The sequence below is a fragment of the Balaenoptera physalus genome (assembly GCF_965194825.1).
Source record: "Balaenoptera physalus genome assembly, chromosome: 21".
Taxonomy (NCBI): Eukaryota; Metazoa; Chordata; class Mammalia; order Artiodactyla; family Balaenopteridae; genus Balaenoptera; species Balaenoptera physalus.
This window is the reverse complement of record NC_138902.1, coordinates 38,826,790-38,845,395: the sequence shown is the minus strand read 5'-3', so window position 1 is coordinate 38,845,395 and position 18,606 is coordinate 38,826,790. Positions and strand designations below refer to the sequence as shown.

At 44.3% G+C, this 18,606-nt stretch overlaps 1 protein-coding gene across 2 annotated transcripts in view; it reads right to left on the bottom strand.

Annotated features, from left to right (window-relative positions):
• The window catches only part of LOC309651395 (sperm-associated antigen 11B-like), a 99,017-nt gene that overhangs the window by 25,846 nt on the left and 54,565 nt on the right, over nucleotides 1-18,606 (bottom strand). Inside the window, exons 6-9 of one of the 2 annotated variants that reach the window (XM_082444142.1) lie at nucleotides 16,646-16,757; nucleotides 15,963-16,055; nucleotides 15,647-15,695; nucleotides 1,157-6,673 (exon numbers count right to left, since the gene is read on the bottom strand). The gene's annotated coding sequence lies outside the window, so the exon portion shown is untranslated. Of the gene's footprint in view, nucleotides 1-1,156; nucleotides 6,674-9,852; nucleotides 12,742-15,593; nucleotides 15,696-15,962; nucleotides 16,056-16,645; nucleotides 16,758-18,606 lie in introns of those variants that run through there. The other variant, XR_014258087.1, reaches the window with a different exon arrangement.

Sequence of the window (18,606 nt, the reverse complement as noted above, 5' to 3'; positions counted from 1 at the left end):
ATCTTTATTGGAGTATAATTGCTTTACAATGGTGTGTTCGTTTCTGCTTTATAACAAGGTGAAACATATACATATGTCCCCATATCTCCTCTCTCTTGCGTCTCCCTCCCATCCTCCCTATCCCACCCCTCTAGGTGGTCACAAAGCACCAAGCTGTAGATCTAAGATTTAAATGATCTAAAATGCTGAACTTGGACTTCCCTGGTGGCGCAGTGGTTAAGAACCCGCCTACCAATGCAGGGGACACAGGTTTGAGTCCTGGTCTGGGAAGATCCCACATTCCGCGGAGCAACAAATCCCGTGTGCCACAACTACCGAGCCTGTGCTCTAGAGCCCGTGAGCCACAACTACTAAAGCCCACGTGCCACAACTACTAAAGCCCATGTGCCACAACTACTGAAGCCCACGTGCCACAACTACTGAAGCCCACGCCCCTAGAGCCCGTGCTCCACAAGGAAGAGTAGCCCCCGCTCACTGCAACTAGAGAAAGCCCGCTTGCAGCAACAAAGACCCAATGCTGCCAGAAATAAATAAATAAATGTTAAAAACGAAATAAAATAAAATCATTAAATAAAATGCTGACCTCTCCAACATCTCCTTCCATAAAGACCGAGGAGAAGGGCTGAGAAAGCCATGCTTACAATTGGGCCAATGAGCCTGGTGGTAACTCTTCCAAAAATCTTTGTGTTTTAAAGACCATTTACATAATCTACCTCCAAGTGGTGTCTATCAATGACTCCAGGAGCGTGGCCATCGTGAGATAGGCCACTGATGCCAGGGACCTTGGCTGGATCTCAGCCACTCTGTCCTATTCCTCCACACCTCAGCAGCAAAGTGGTTCTCAGCGCAACTAGACATCGTCCAGAGGGAAGAGCTCTCAGTGGAGGCAGTGTGCCTGTTTTCTCCACCCAGGAGCTTTGAATTAAGATTCAAAGACTGTTGAGGAAGGCCATGGGCGTATCTTCTCAGTGGTCTCTCACTGAGAGTCACTAAGACTCTGTATTGTCCAAATACTAAAATCACCCTACATTGCCATTTCTAGTCCTCATTTCTTTATATGAAAAATAAAATAATTTGAAGAGGTGATGCTTAAGATCCTCTTTGGCTACATCACTAAGGTTTCTTTTCAAGGTTCTCCGCACCCACCATGTCTTACCTTCATACAGTCATTTCCCACTCCTCTGAACGTGGACCACTCTAAGCCAGCCAGATCCATTGATGCCTCACCATTGCCTTGATGACGGACTATCCCTCAGGATTTTACTCATGGGTCCAGCAGACACAGAGACACTTCTTAGCTTTGGTAAAGGGCGAATAAACTGGCAAAGTGATTCTGTGTCCATATTCTGCTCCAACTCTGCATAGAGCACTCCTCTCGGGTGCTACTTGGGTCACAAGTCCAAGTTCTCTCAAATTACCCTCCCTGACTTTGCTTCAAGTGAGGACCATGCTTACTTGATGTTGCCTAAGAATATTACAAGAAGAACAAGAAAAAAAATGAGAGCCACTGCATGGGGAACAGAACCTCTCAGGAGGGAAGAGGAAGAAGCTTGTATTGTCTTCAATGGTGAACCCTTGTCTACTTTGTGTCTGCTGGAAGGGAAGGGAAGAGTTCACCGCAGAAAAGACCTTGGGTTCGCTGAATGAACGTTCATATTATACTCAGGCTGGAGCTTAAAGGGTAGACTCTTCATTTCTGGACACACCCAGGTTGACTCCTGCCAGGGGGAGAAATGTCTCCTGAATTAATACAGCTTAAAAATTTTTTTGGCTATTCCCTATATTTCTCTTTGTAGCTTAGACACCTGATGATATCTTTTTTTGAGGAAGAAGGTACCCTGATGGTTTAGAGTACACAAATTAAGCAAAGATGTAAAAGACATATGCAGGGCTCTAAAAATTAATTCTTTCTCTCACCAAGTATTTTTAACTTAAGGGAATGGAGGATACAGGAGCCAACTCTCCCCAGTGAATCTCCATGTTCCAGGCTCTCCCTCAAATTTGTATATTTTTACTGTTCTTGCTTCTTTCTTTCTGTTCTAGAGGGAGTATTTCTCTTTTCCGAGGCTCTTCTCTCTATACCTTTAGAATCCACCTCTTTTAACCATATACCATTATTTATCCTCTTTCTCTCTCACGCCACTTTCTTACCCTCTCTTTCTCTACCAGCTCCTTTGTTATGGCCCACAATCACACTTAATTCTCTACTTAAAAATAACCTCTCCTTAACCCTTTTTTCCCCTCAAACCATTACTTCACTCTCTTTGCTCATTTATTATCAAATTTCTCAAGAGTGGTCTATACCAGTGTATATTCCCTCAACCCATTGGTCCTCAGTTTATTGCTTCCCGGCATCTGTCTCAAGAAAACATCAAAGGCACTCTCTCCAAGTTCAACAATGACTTTGACATCTCCAATCCAATGCTTCTTTGCCAGTAATCATTTGATTTGATCTCTTTGCGACATGTGACTTGTGGGGCTACTTTCAATCTTGAAACCTGTCCCTCTACTTCAACTCAACATCCAAAAAACTTTGTGGATAGTTACTCTATATTAGGACCTTGGGACCTGGTGCCTTGACAGATACATAGATAAACAATATTTAGTCTCTGGGCTCTGTGCCCTTCACTAATGGTGGAAAGACACAGGCATTTGACATGGTAACACATTATATAAAAGACATACACTTTCCAATTTCCTCCTGTCATTTGATTGCTATCTTTGGTTTATTATGGAATTTTTCCTCTTTCTGTTCTCCAAGGCCATAAAAGGGAACATCTTCAAGAATTTAATATTATCATAGCAATGATAATAATGATGATCATCATCATGATAGTGGACATTTATTGAGCACAGACTACATGCAGACACCATGCTGAGCAATCTATATGCATTTATTTTACCTGAATTGTGCAATAATTCAATAAGGTTAATATAATTATCTGCATTTCACAGTTGAGGAAGCCAAGACTTAGAGAAGCTAGATAAGGTATCCCATCATCTTTATATATTTAATTCTTTCTGATTCGTCTCTTTTCCTAATTACTCAAATTCAATCAGTGTGTCCAGTCAATTCATTCCACACAACTGTTTGCACCATCTACAGAGCCCCGCTCAAATACCAACTCCTCACGATGCCGACCACCCTGGCTGAAGGTGATTGCTCTCTACTCTGCATGTATGCAGGGCGTATTTTGTACTACACTTGGAGCTATTGCCAAACTCCTTAGTAAATGTCATATACTATCACTATTTGTGAACATTTCTTATCACCTTTAATAGATGGTGTCTTTTTACTTGTGTCCTTGTGTTAATGAGAAAGTAGATATTCATGTCCTACATTGCTTTCATCCTTTGAATAATTGGAGGTATTTTCAAACTAGGAAACTTAGAAAAAAAATATCATAAAGGAGAAATAATACCAGAAGAGTTAGGAAATAGAGAACCTCAGCAGGCAATGCAAAGTCAACAAAGGACTTACAAAGGACAACAATCTGAATGAATTTATAATTTAGCAAAAAATTTACAGCAAATATAATTTGGAGGGTGGGTTAGAGGATTATGAGGCTAAAGGTCAGGAGACCAAGAGCTGAAGTGAGGGCTCTTTAGTTCCCAAAACAATGGGATAAAGAGAGAGACTTGAGAGCGAGAACCAGCCAGAAGGTAGAATCCAAAGTTGGTACGATTGAGCGTGAGAGAAGGAATTAAGAGTGAGAGGAAGCAGGCTAGGAAGACCGCCAGTGTTCTGTTCAGGGGACAGGTAGATGGTGGTATCATGAATGGGGAGAGACAGTCAAGGTGGTGACCCCCGGCAGGCATGAAGGGAGACATGCTCTGGAGAGAGAGCCAGGCTGAAGATGTGACACCTTCTAACAAGCTCAAACTATTTGAGGAATTTGAAGCCTTAGCGGTAATGTGATGCTGTGTGCATTTTCCCAGAGTCTAAAATCACACCCAAAAAGTGGGGCTGATCTCTTGACTCCTGAGGGCAAAATCAAGGCTATTACATCAAAAATTTATATAAGGTCACCCTAAAGACCTCCTACCTATCTGACAGCAATGTTTTCATCCCAAGAAGAATGAAGTGTGCATTACGCTTTACTTTCTGTTTATACTTCTACACTTTAATCAGATTCTTTGACTGCATTTCACGCTCAGCCCCAGTGAAAACTCACCAGACAGCAGCTCTTGGTGCTAGCCTACACGGTCTGCTGACTGCTTCTCTGAGCAGGAATTTTAGGGCATAGGTGGCTCTTAGAAAACAGACACGTAGTAAACTCATCAATGGGCCAGGGGCTGGGGTGGAGGAAGTAATGTATCCAAAGGCAAGAGGACCCCAGGGAAAATTTTTGAAAATGTAGGACTTCTGGCACTCTTATATAATCAGAACTGATACTTGAAATGAACCTATTGGCTGTTGCTGAAATAAGCAATGGGAAACCATCAAATGCTTTACACATAATGACTGGCATCTCCTGAACTGTTATGTACCTAGCCCTGTAACTGGTGCTGTAAAGCATTTTTTTGTGACAAAAAGTATGAAGTCAGTATTACAATCTGGATTTTAAGGATAAGGAAATTGAGGCTAAGAGAAATGAAATAAGTTGGGAAAATTCAAGTTTGGAGTCCAGGTCCATGAGGCTCACAGATAATGCTAAATATTTACTCCACTACTTGAGGTCATTATAACTATGTTTTGTATCCGTCTTTTCATCAAAGGTTTTTAGAGTGGGGTTTCCCAGTGGAAAGGTGAATGACCATATGTGGTGGAGAATGAACAGAAGAGGATTTGGGGAATTGAAGCTATATCTTACCCACTCAACCCAGACCACAGAGCTGTTTTGAGATTTCCCAGATAACTGTCCTATGGAACTACCACCGTGACATTTACAATGCCAGAGCACCAAGAGAAATTCAATCAAGTGATGAATTTGGCATCTCCACCTCAATCTTCCATCTTTAAAAAAAAAATGTCTTATGATTGCATACATCAGAAACCAGAAAACATTTTCTGTAAAAGACTAGACAATACATACTTTTAGGCTTTGCTGGTCATATGCTTTCTGTTGCAACCACACAACTCTGTAGGTGTAAGTGCAAAAGTAGTCATAAATAATACATAAACACATGGGCGTGGCTTTGTTCCATAAAACTTTATTTATGAAAACAGGTAGCAGCTGGATTTAGCCAGTGGGCCATGGCTTGCTGGCCCCTGGCATGTACTTGTAAGATAACGAGTGTGTAGGCAGCCTCTAAGGTGACCTCAGATGACACCTACCTTACTAGAGTTCATGTGCCTGTGCAACTCTCTCTTTTTGCTTGTGGGCTGGCCTCACTGACTCACTTCTAACAAACAGAATGTGGCAGAAGTGATGGACGCCACTCCTGAGATTAGGCTATAAAAAGAGTGTGGGCTCAGTTTTGGGTTCCCACTTGCTCTCTTACTTGCTGATGCCAAGGGAAGCCAGGTGCTGTGTTTTGAGCTGCCCTACAGAGAGGCCCATGTGTCGAGGAGCCGAGGAAGACTTTTGGTCAACAGCCAGTGGGGAACTGAGACCCTTAATCTAACAGCCTGCGAGGCACCAGCTCCTGCCAACAAGTCCCCGAGTGAACTTAGAGAAGTGAGCTTTCCAATGGAACTGCAGGCTGGCTGACAGCCTGTCTGCAACGTCATGAGTGCCTTGATCCGGAAGCGCCCAGCTAAGCATTTCACAATGCACAGAAATTGTGAGACAATGTCTGTTGTTTTCAGCCATTAAGTTTTGGGGTCAGTTACAGATGTAGAGAACAAACGTATGGACACCAAGGGGGGAAAGTGGTGGGCTGGTGGTGGGATGAACTGGGAGATTGGGATTGACATGTGTACACTGATACGTATAAAATAGATAACTAATAAGAGCCTGCTGTATAAAAAACTAAATTAAATTAAATTTAAAATAAGTTTTGGGGTCATTTGTTATGCAGCAATGGTTAACTACTATGGTGAGGTATGGTACAAACAATACTCTATATGAGATTGGGAGACCTGAGATTTTTGGTCTCAAGGTTTTTGACAAATTTACTGTGTGAGTTTAGGTTAGCTGCTAACCCAGTCTGGGCCTTCCATTTCCTCTCCGCCTGCCAAAAGAACAGGGATAATGCATTTCTGAGGTTATTACAGGTCTAAATCTTCATATTTCATTTAGTTGAGTCAAACCGATTCCTGCCTCGGAATGAGAGTTGTGAACTGGCAACCCATAGGTAAAATACAGCCCACCAACTTATTTTGATACAATTGCCCACGTTGAAAGGACTAGAGATTCTGCAGAAAAATCCAGATTTCTGGCATCTTCAGGAAAATTCGATGATTCAACCCATATTCTCATACTGTAACATCAAGGAGTATCCAAAGATCTCTCCCCCTTTACACAGAATGAGACCCCCCCATGCAGTGCGGGACCCCCATGCATTATTTTTCATGGGCCTGTCTCACTTCTTCATAATGCCTGGCTCTGAGGGGCTTTAGGGAGCCACTTAAATTATGTGCGATCTTGCACTGAGATCTTCTCTGAAACAGAGCAAGGGTGTTCTCTTACCTTCTGATTATGTCTTGAGTCCAGAATATTGACCACCTGATGGCTCCATCTGCCCTGTGTGAAATCCAGCTGTGTCACAAGATCAGCATCCACGGGTCCTGCGGCGCAGACCCCAGGGATATCCAGCTGAGAGCCCAGACAGGGTGTGAGTACAGTTTGCCACAGTTGTTACATTCTCTGCTCTCTCTGCCACAGATCTAGAAGACCTCTCATCCCTCCCACAGCCTTTATGGGGAGATGCACGCTCAGGTGCGCACACAAACACACACACAGAATTACAGAATTGTCTCTAGCTCAGATGGAACCAACCCCTGTCTTATATTCCCTCTGCCCCTGATACATAAGAGCCTGAAAAACTTCCCCTTTTTCCACCTCCTGCAGGTCTTCACTGCCCCTCTACCTGATGTCATTTATCCTCTAACAATCTCCGTGAATCCTTGATTTCTCTTTCCTTTTCTCTCTCCCATTCTTTCTCCTTCCACCTCCTTCCTTCTCACCACCCCCAACTTGACAGTCACGTACACATTTTTCTATTTATCTATGTTATTTGCATTTGTCTTCTCATTCTTTTGAGCACTAGGTCTCAGCTCAGAAAAAATACAGTCTATATAATATATGTATATATGTACATACAAACTTAAATTACTGTGACTTAAAATTTGTTTCATTTTGAGGATTTTTTGTGTTTTGTAATAAGCATTTCACAAGTCATATCTGTTTTAGGATACACTCTGGCCCAGGGCCAAATCTCAGCTTTAGCTCTGTAGTTATGTACACATATGCACAGCTTACAACACCTGTCCAGAACTCCACACCCAGCTAAGGAACTCTACAAAACTGACAAAAACGGGGGGGAAAAAAATCAACAAAATATCTAGATGTTTTCAAGCACAGTACACATTTTAGGAAAATTACTGATAATGGCCTGGACTTTATTCTCCTGGGGGTTGGTATTTTGAGTCACCAGACTGTCATATATTGTTGTGAACATCATGGCTCACTGAGCAAAAGACCGCTGGGATGGCTAGGGTGGGACCCACTGCTTTCCAAAGGGTCAGATTTGCCTCGTCCAGTGGGTTCTCTGTAGCCTCTTTGGAACTAGATTTTGCTCGAGACAATAGTGCTCGGTGTCACAGGCTGCCCTGCTCAGCTGCCCGAAGTTTCTATTTAAGTCTCACTTCACGGACTCTTTTCATATCTGCCTCTTCCCTGGGGACACGTAGAAGCTCCAGATATCCGCCTGGAGACCCTCTGCAAAACTGCACCTGTTTACTCAAAAAAGGAAACCATAACGTGTACCCAAATATTTTTTCTTCATTTCAGTCTCCCTTGAGCGATCTGTCTTCTTCTGTTACCGCCCCCCAACACCTGTGTCTTCTTCCAATCTTTTACCCTGTTTTATGCATCACATTCACCTCTTCTCTCTGTCTGGCTCTTGCTTTCTCTCTGCCTTATTCTTCTGTCTCTGTGTTCTTGTGTCTGTCATTGTCTGTCTCTTACCTCCTCCTGTCTAACACTGTGTGAGTGTGTGTGTGTGTGTGTGTGTGTGTGTGTGTGTGTGTGTGTGTCTCCACAGGGCGGTCTCTCTACTTCTGCTCTTGAGGGGAATGTCACGGTCTCTGGGTCTCTCCACATCAGAACTCTCTTTCTGACAGGCTGCAGTGCTTCCAGCTCTTGGGACCACCTTCCCCAGCCAGCCAAGGGGATCTCCTGACTGGGAACCTCCATCCTCTGGCCATGCAGGTGCCTCCAGATTATTCTGGGGGAACATGACCAAACACACAGTCCTGCTTCTGCTAATAAACCTTGCCACCAAGCCCGGTAATGAAAGGACTAGAGATTCTGCAGGAAAATCCAGATTTCTGGTAATGACTCGTCCTTTGAAGGTTCATGCGGAATGAGGTAACAGAGATAAGAATCAACCCTCATCTTCTGTGGGGAGAAGAGCTCAAGGGGGGAGGGCTTCAAATCTTATCTAGGACTAACCATTCTCAAATCCCCATGAGGTAGGCATAGGGCGGTGAGTGTGCCTTCTCTCCATATGAGGAAATATAACCAAGCTGAAATGGTCAAAGCCATGCTTCTAGGGGAGTTTACTCACTTTTTAAAAGTGACTGTTTTCTTGCTTTGTTATTATCAGCAACAAAATCTCAAGATTTAAAGGGATCTTCAAGGTCATGTCATAAAACGCCTCACGTCATGGTTGAATCCTGCCTCTTTTTGAACACTTCTAATGTTGGCGAACTCACTGTTCCCAAAAGGATCCCACTTTATTTTCATCTGCTATGCCTATTGTTTTACTTTTCTCCTTATTGAGTCAAACTATGCTTCCTTAAAACTTGTCTCATTGTTCCTGTCTGGATTCCTCCTGGTTCTCAAAAACTTCCCTCCCTTCCCTCTTTCTTCCTTTCTTCCCTTCTTGTTTTCTTTCTCTTTTTAATTAATTAGACCATGTCCTTTTTATTTTATTTTTGACTTCTTGATTTTTAAATTTGAGTTATAATTGACAAATGAAATTGTAAGGTCATGATGTGTACATTGTGATGATTCAAAGCATGTGCACCCTTTGAAAGGACTTCTCCCCCGTCTAGTTAATTAACACATTCAACACCTCACATCTTTATCTTCTTTTTTTCTGTGTGTGAGAACCTTCTTCCTTTTTTCCTTTCTTTCTCTCTAACCTTGAACACACATTTCAAATTTAGCTAGAGTGGTAGTGACACATGCCCAGCGGCTCAGACTGTGGTGATTCTGGGGAGAAGTGAGATTGGGCACACTGGGCTCCTTTCTTTCTCCAAGAATTTTCACCTCCAGCAGAATAGTTATTTTGCATCCAGATTAAAGCCCTATATTGTTTCCCTGACACCTTCTTGAGGAGACTGGAGACTCAAGCCAGTAATTAGGGTTTCTGGAGGTCTTGGGAAGTCTACAGGAAGAGGATTTCAAACTTTCTGGCAGGCAGGAAAGAACATTTGAGCAAACTGGTGTGGGTTCACGTTCGGACCCGAACTACTAACATTTAGTCAATGTCCCCCTATTAGCAGGGGACTAATTATCTGGTAGAGGTAGAGGGAATATTTCTTGGGAGACAGTTCCTAAGCTGGCGTTTTCCATTAGACACAAATCTCTGCTGTCACTCTTCTTGCTTCCACGGATGTCATCAAATGTAAAATGCACCATTTTTAAATGCATTAATAAAAAAATGTTAAATTATGAACAATGTATTTTTATCACATGGCATTTTAACTTTATGTTTATTGAATGAGCTCTTTGAAACTTATTTAGACATAATCATTTATTATATTTTGTGCTTTTATATAAGTGAAAAAAATTAAGTTTCCATATCAAGAACATCGTTAATGAAGCAATTCTTAGAAGCCTGTTTAACTTGGACTTTTTTCAAGGACAGTGACACACAGTATTCAAATTTTGATGATGATCTTTTTTTTAGTCTTAAATGAAGACGTCGACAGAAAGTTTCTAGTCAAAACGCAGAGCTTATACCCTTTTCTCAAATGGTGCTTCGGCAGTTGGTTGGATGGAGCGCCGAAAAGCTGCTCCCAGAGCAGGGGTTGGGGGCCTGTAGAGGCGTGCATCACTATGCCACCAGGAAGCGGGCAGCAAAGGGAAGGGAGGACCGGGTACCCGCGAGACCCTTGCCCTCCATGGGGTGGTCAGGGTGGGCGCTGGCCCCTGGAGAGGAAAATTGCTGGAGTGGGAGATCCTGGAACAAAGCTTTCTGTCATCACGGTGCTTCTTCATCTTTCTTTTCATGAAGAGCTGCCTCTCCAGCAAATTCCTTTCCCTAGACTCATGGTGTCTTCCCTCCACATGAGCAGATGCCAGAATCACGGGGAGGAAAAGGGAAGGGCGAGCCAGGCACCAGGGGTGTGAAGTCTCTCAGTGAACCAGCCTGGGGCCCCCTGGCTTCACCTTTGCCCCATCAGCTGTTGACGGAGCCGTGGTGATTCATGGAACAGGATGTTCAGGTGTGATGTTTGATGCTAGGTGTGGTGCAGTTCCAGGCGAGCACCATGAAAAACTGGAAAAGCTGCACATTTCACTTTATTGTTGTCACTGTTTGTTCCAGGGAGGGAGCTGAGGAAGCAGAGATGGGGCAGCTACCAGCCCAAGCTTGTGTCTCGAAGCCAGATGAGTGTCTTCACCCTTCAGAAACTGTCTCCTTTAGCCCTGTGGTTCTCAGTGCCATCTTGGCAGCATTTAAGAATTACATATGGCGCCCAAGGCACCACCTGTAGGGATCTGACTGATTGAGTCGGGTGGATCCTTAGCTAATTCTGTAAAGGGACCTGAGCGTAGCTATCGTGCATCCAGAGCTGAGAACCATGGCCTCAGGTAGAGAATCGTGGTTCCCTTGCATCCTCTCCAGCAGCTTCACTATCTTTTCCCTGCAGTAACATGACTCTGGCCATCACCACATCCCCCCACTAAGTAAGGCTCCGAAGGAGTGGCAGACAGAGAGGAGCTGCAGTGAACGCTGGTCATTTCACCACATGATCCCACAGACCCACTAACAGTCTGTGAGAAGGAAGGCTAGCCCTCCTCCTCAGAGACAGAGACAGCGCTCTCGGAGGAGACATGTCATATGATGCACTTCACGTCAGAGAGGGAGGCGTATTCTAGAGGGCAAACCTCACTCGGGGGCCCGCGTTTATACCCAGAAAGATAGTGCTGTACAAGGAGAGACGCCAGGTGGGCGACACCCCGTTTCAGACAGAGAGAGCATTCCCTGAGGAGAAACGTGGGATCCTGGGCCTTGACCTCAGAGAGGTCAGCAGCTCTCTTTGAAGACAAGGCCTGGTGGCCTGCTCTTGTTCTCAGACAGACAGAGGTCACAATAAAAAGAAACACCAGGGCTTCCCTGGTGGCACAGTGGTTAAGAATCCGCCTGCCAGTGCAGGGGACACGGGTTCGAGCCCTGGTCCAGGAAGATCCCACATGCCGCGGAGCCACTAAACCCGTGTGCCACAACTACTGAGCCTGCGCTCTAGAGTCTGCGAGCCACAACTACTGAGCCTGCGTGCTACAACTACTGATTCCACGTGCCACAACTACTGAAGCCCGTGCGCCTACAGCCCGTGCTCCGCAACAAGAGAAGCCACCGCGATGAGAAGCACGCGCACCACAATGAAGAGTAGCCCCGCTTGCCACAACTAGAGAAAGCTGGCACGCAGCAACGAAGACCCAAAGCAGCCAAAAATAAATAAATTAATTAATTAATTTAAAAAAAAAAAAAAAAAAGAAACGCCAGAGGATGGGCCATTTTCCTTCGACAGCCCTCTAGGAGGAGAGGCGCCCAATGGACAGGGAAGAGAGCTCCCCGAGGAGAGAGGCAGGGGGGCCGGGCTCCCCTCAGGCAGAGAGGGCGCTCCTCGAGGAGAAGCTCAGCGGGGATGGCAGCTGAGAGTTTCAGAAGGAGGGGCAGATCTCTCCGAGGGGAAGTGCGCTGGCGGGCTCTCCACCTCAGAGCGAGACCGCGCCCTGAGGAGAAAGGCCAGGTTGGCGGCGCTCTACCTCAGAAGAGGAGAGGGCCCTTTATGAGGAGAAACCCCGAATGGCCGGCCTTGTTTCTCAGACAGGGAGAAAGGGCTCTGAGGAGGAAAGACAGCTCCCCTTTTCAGACAGACAGACAGACAGAACTGTGTGAGGTGAAAGGCTGCACGCCTCCCTTCTTCCCTGTGAGAGGTTCACTGCTTCCTCTGGTGGAGGGTTGTACGCCCTGCCTCTCTTCAGGGAGACAGCACACACTGCTGGGGACTCTGAACGTTCAGCGGCTTCTAGGCCCTGTTTGTCAGGGAGGGAAACAGGGGGCGGCTGTAGGAGTCCCTTGACAGCCCCCCACATTTTGGGGGCCGCCTTGCCAGATGCCATCTGCTGAGCTTTCTCTTAACTTCCTTTCTTTCTTTTCGTCTTTTCTCCTTCTTCTTCTGCCTCTGAAATGTACTGGACTTGAGCTACAAGCTCAAGACAAATGGTGGACAGGCCTCAGGCCCTGGGCTTCCAAGGGCGCATCAGGCAAGCAGAGGAACGTGGCTGCCGGTGGGGGTGACATTCGCCCCAGGTGTCCTCGGGCAGTGCAGCAGGGGCCCCAGGTCACTTGGGGGGCGCTATGCCGTGTCCCAGCAGGTGCCGTGTCAGCCAAGGCCTGAAGGGTTTGGAAATTTTATGCACTATGTTGGAAAATCGGCTCATTTGGGGGAGAAATAAATTAATAGTATCAGGATTTATCACCCGCCTTTTCCTCTGCACTTGAATCTATTCCCAAGTCACAGACTTGGAATGCAACCACTAGGGAAGAATTTCATAAATAGTTTGGAGAATCAGGCATACCATTCCTAGGGAAGATAAATGACCTTCCTCGTGTGTTAATTATGCATTGTTGTACCTTTGTTACCTTAAGTTGTCACGTAACTCACAGACCATTAATAACAGTAGCCAAGCATCTGGGAATTCCTTGACAGGAGAAGCTATATCATTAGTTGGTTGATATAAATATTCTGTACATCAAAGATGTGACGCATAATTACTATAAGACGCTACAAAAGGACAGCCCTCTGCACTGTCCCATTTTTAACAAGCTTAATTCTGTCCTCTTTCTATTACCTTGGAACCTGTAAGGAGAATTCTCATTCGTTAAGAAACCAAGCATTAATTTGGCCATTGCCTATCGCCTTGGTTTCTGTATCTGAGTGAGGGAAACAATAAGAGTTTCCTCAAGGGGTTATTTGGGGACTATAAATAAGACAAGTAAAATCCCAAGTGCCGTGTTTGCAATAAGGCGTATTTGGCAAAAGACAGCCATCCGCTGGAGGCAGACCGGTGGACTGGCTCTCCACTGCAGCCTCCAGAAAGAAGAGGCCGTTATTCTTCTGACTGGCGTGGACGCCAAGGCACTGGAGGCTCCGGGTACCCAAGGTGCTGTGTTCTGTGGCACAAGGAGGGAGAATGCCTTTCCCCTTTTCCATTAGGGTCTGCTGGAAGGATCCCAAGGCTGTATCGTTACTGCCCAATGTTTTATAGAGTTTTTACTTCCAATTTCAGTCTAACCATTTCATTAAATGTGCGATTGGATACAGTGAGAACTGGGCTGGGAATTCCACCCACCTGCCACCCAGGTGATTCTGAGATAGGGTTCTACTGCTCTCAGATTAATGGCGAGTGAAGCCATTTACCCTTTCCCACTCATTTATTTATCCCCCTAAAATGTAAGCTCCATGCAGGCAGGAGTTTTGTGTGTTTGGTTCTTTCTTATACCTTTGGCACCTAGAACGGTGCTTATCATATAATACCTAACTGTTGAATACCTTCATGTTCACCAGAGATAAAATTCAAATCAATACAGAGCATATGTAAAGAAACACTACAAAATAAAGGTAAGGGAATAGTATTGGGAAGACTCAGCAAAAAAAGACCCATCCTGTGAAAAAGATCCACTGCAGGAATAAGAAGACAATTCTGTCTCAAGTATTTAAAAAACAAACAAACAAAAAACAGCATATAGGACTTCCCTGGTGGCACAGTGGTTAAGAATCTGCCTGCCAATGCAGGGGACACGGGTTCGAGCCCTGGCCCGGGAAGATACCACATGCCACGGAGCAAATAAGCCTGTGCGCCACAACTACTGAGCCCACGTGCCACAACTACTGAGCCCGTATGCTGCAACTACTGAAGCCCGTGTGCCTAGAGCCTGTGCTCCGCAACAAGACAAGCCACCGCAACGAGAAGCCCGCGCACCGCAGTGAAGACCCAACACAGCCAAAAATAAATAAATAAAAATAAATAAATTTATATTAAAAAAAACAGTATCTACCATTTATAGGCAACTGTCTACAAGGACAAAACAAGGTGGGATAAAATAGTAGGCAAGATTTTTAGAAAATGAAATGGAAGAGTAAAATTTGTGGTACTAAGGAAAAGTCCACACTTTGGAAGCTGAACTAATGATGTAAAGATCACACTTGAGGTGGCATTCCAGACACAGTAGGAAAAAGACACAGACACGAAAACTACTAGAGACGGTGAGACACAAAAGTCAGAGGAAGACAAGTCAACCTAAAGGCTACGGTATTCCTGAGAAGAAAACAGAAAATTTTCAGAGCAGATATAATGTGAATGGCGGTTACCGGGGGCTGGAGGGAGGGGAAGTGGGGAATTATTAATCCACAGGTGTGAAGTTTCAGTTTCGTAAGATGAGTAAGCTCTAAAGATGTGCTGTGCAACGCTGTGCCTGTACATGCATTGTACACCTAACATTTGTTATGATAGATATCACGCTGTGTTTTTATCACAATAAAATTACATCTTTTTAAAAAAGAAATAATGTTAAAATACTATTTAAAAATAGTTTGTGAAGTGGAAAATTACTGAAATAAGCCAGTTTATAGGACTTCCCAATCTTCAGATGAAACCACTTAAATGAGAATTGCAGTTAAATGTGCCTTAATGAAATGTTTAAGGCATAAACAAAAAGAAATAAGAGCCTACCAAAATCAGGAATCCCATAAGAGAACAAAAGCAGACCTACCTTACCTATTTCTTCCACTACGCTAGATGCTGCATGAGGAAGGGCGCCTTTGAGATTTTAAGAGGAAAATTGTGTTGCAAGGATTTGGTTCCATGACTGATTATCTCTCATGGGTAAAAAAAGAAAATCATTCTGAAATATTCAAGGAATCAGAAAATATTTCATCCAAATGCTATTCTTGAAAATATTATAAAATTTATATTTGTTTCTATACTACATTGCATCTCTTTTTTTTTTTTTTTGAGAAAAGGAATACCAGATGCTATTTTCTGCCTTCAGATTTGCCATGTTCCAATCCATTTTCATGTGTCCTTGAACAAAGGGCAGAAAGCATGACTGTGTCCTTCAATGTTAAAACTCTGTGGCTTTGCCATTCTGTTGGTTCCAGAAGTAACAGCTACTAGTGAAAAGCATTTAGTGGTTGGCTAAATTTGTCTTTTCCCTCTCAAAGTCATACTTAGGTTCATACTTACAGTTCCTCTGTCCAAACTGGCTCTTCACTTTTCCTGAAGCATTTCCTACTTACCATATGTCTGTTTCAGCACATATAGTGTTTCATGATCCCCTTTTTATCCCTGTAGAAATAAACAGAATTTTCAGCCTTCACTACCGCAATGGAATTATCTCACACTCCCCTAAAAGCCATAGGGCAGTGTCTTGATTATCTATAATAAGACTAATTTCTCTATTCATCAGAGGCTTCCATCAAGTCCTTGGTTCCCAGCTGCATGAATTACATCAACACAGCCCTTGGGTTTAGACCAGGTGAAATAATAAACTGGGTCCCCACCACCTGACTCTGGCTGGGGCAGTTGTTCTTATTTTTGGCTGAAGATTCTTACCACAATAGCCGCTTGAAATGATCTTCCCACTGACTTCCTCTCATCCTAGAATCCTTCTGGTGTGTCTTTCTTTTGTGTTTATTCCTGTAGCTTCTATTAAAGACCAAAATGACTAGTCAGCAATACCAACCTCCTTTCCTCCTAACCCTGGAAACTCCTTTGGGGCTTTCTTTTCACTATCCTAACTCAGTTCTTTAGTTACTTCCTATAATCCTTCATATTACATCCCCCTGTACAGCTAGCAATCATTCACCGGATCCTTGGGTAAGCCAGGGAGAAGGTTGGGGCAATTATTTATCATTTTCTTAAAGTCCTACACCAAATTCTTTTCTCCTTTGTCTCACAGGTCTTTTTTCTCTTCCAGGTTTACCATAATTCATCACAGGAGAGCACGCCAAGCTCCTGCAACCATATTTCCTTTGTCTACTGAGGTACTCTCATAACTTACGGAAGTAGGTATCCCAGACACACCTCTGTTTAATTGTCTTCACCAGCTGTGGTCATGCTATTGGTTTCCTAGGATGAACTACTCATTCATACAAACACAACTCATTGGGTTTAGGGCACTTTTGCCCACTGTGCTCATCAGGAGTTCCCCAAAGCATCAACACAATTATTATTAGAGTTGAGACTAGAACCCGAGTACCTGGCATTCCCAGTAAGTGTCACTTCTACTCACTCACTCACATACACAGTCATCCGCAGCTCACAGAGCCATATGCCCTCCTGCAGGGAAAGCACCATCTCCAGGGTTTGTTGAGAAGCCTGTCCTAGCCAGTGCTGTCAGGGAACATCCTGAGAAAGAAACGTGTGTTGTCTTAGGAACAGCAGAAAAGCCCACACCCACACGTTGAGTCTTTTGGCTCAAAGTGAGCTGGGTTAGGGTCCTAGGCATGTCCCTGATCTCCACCTGATCTAGGTTGGATCATTTAACTCTGCCTTAATTTTTCCAGCAATGAAACAGACATGATAACTGACCCGTTGCAGGAACCTTGGATAGACAGGCAGGAAGCAGTGACCAGCTTTCTCTAGGGGAGCTCTCAGAGCTCAGAGAAAGGAGAAACAGGGTGGAGGCAAATCAGAGACGGAGCCCAGAGGATGGAAACGAGAGAAGAACAGATTCTCTGGGGCTTTCCTGTTCTCCCGAAAGTGTACAAGGACTGGCCATGTGCTTCACCGCAGTGCCCGCTGGTGCATGTAGACCTAACAGAGCCATTTAATCAGACCCCCTAGGGAAGCACCCTCTGCCCCATAGTGGGGCTTGACGTTGTTTCCCTGCAGCCGGGGTCTTTCCCATCCCTGCTCTCCTCATTGGTAATACTGATTTTGCTTGTCTGACTCCAGGAAACTTTTCTGGTCCATCAAGAAAGAGGCTGTGTTAATGCACTCAGTCTCCCTTCATTTGGACATACTAATTTTAATTTTTGTTCTTATTGCTAAGAGATTCCCTGGGTCCAGTAAGGTCATGTCCTATGACCCAAGAGATAAGGGCAGGCCAGCTCAGAGCAGGCCAAGCCTGCAGGTAGCTGTGGTGACCACTGCATGTGTGGACCGGAAGGAAAGATTCGGTGTGGTCGTTATTAATCACCGGAAGCCCAGTGGGGATGAGATTGACTGAGCCCGTCCTCCCTATCTCCTTGCCTGCAGACCTTGGCACTGAGGAAGAAGCAGACTTCCTGACGACAGGGCAGCTCTGGGGCATGGATGAGTCTGAGGGATCAAAGCCCCGGGAAGGCTTCTTGGGGTACAGTGGGCGAGCAGCACACTGTGTATGGATGGTGGGCGAGGGGAGCAGACAGCAAGGCAGTCAGGTGTGTTCCAACCGGCTCTGCATCCTGGTGCCTAAAGGATCTCTTCCCACCAGGGGTACAGCGGGTGTCCATAACGCCTGGTCAGGCCTCGGGGCCCTGCACTTAGCGGGCTTCCGGAAAAAGACCACCACCGTGTGACTAATAGAGCTGCTCGCTCAGAACTGACCCTGAGGAGCCAGGATGCTAGCTCCCTTGTCCCCAGGCAGAGCTGCAAAAATGACCCAGAACGGTAGAAAAGATCAGCTTTTACCAGTTTCTTATGAATCCCCAAGCAGGTTCCAAAAACCCCTCTGGATAACATGCTTTAATGTTTTATAATCTTAATGCCCAGGAATTTCTTTCTTACGTTAAATTTATGACTTTCTGGAGGCCATTTAAGTCTACTATAGACTATCTCTGCCTAGGATCAAAGTAGTCTTTGTTTATAGGTACATACATATTTATCCTTAGGCACATCAATTTTGTCTTTTTAAATGTATATTTAAAATTAAGAGTAATACAATAACAGTATTTTTAAAGATAAAATAATTTAAAATCACCAATAATCTTAACACTGGAAACTAAAATCTTTTTTTTTTCTTTTTTTGATTTTGGACATATTTTTCACAATTAATTTTACATCAAATATATAAAAATTGCATCCTGCAACTTCTAAGAAAGAAAATTTTATTTTATGCATTTTTATGGTTTTTATTTGCTTTTATGTTTATTATACCTAAGGGATATGGAATATCCCTTTAAGTATTGGGTTGGCCAAAATGTTCCTTTTGGCCAGCCCAATAGATCTAACATAGTTTGCTAAGATATTGCTTTATTGGAGTATATATCTCCAT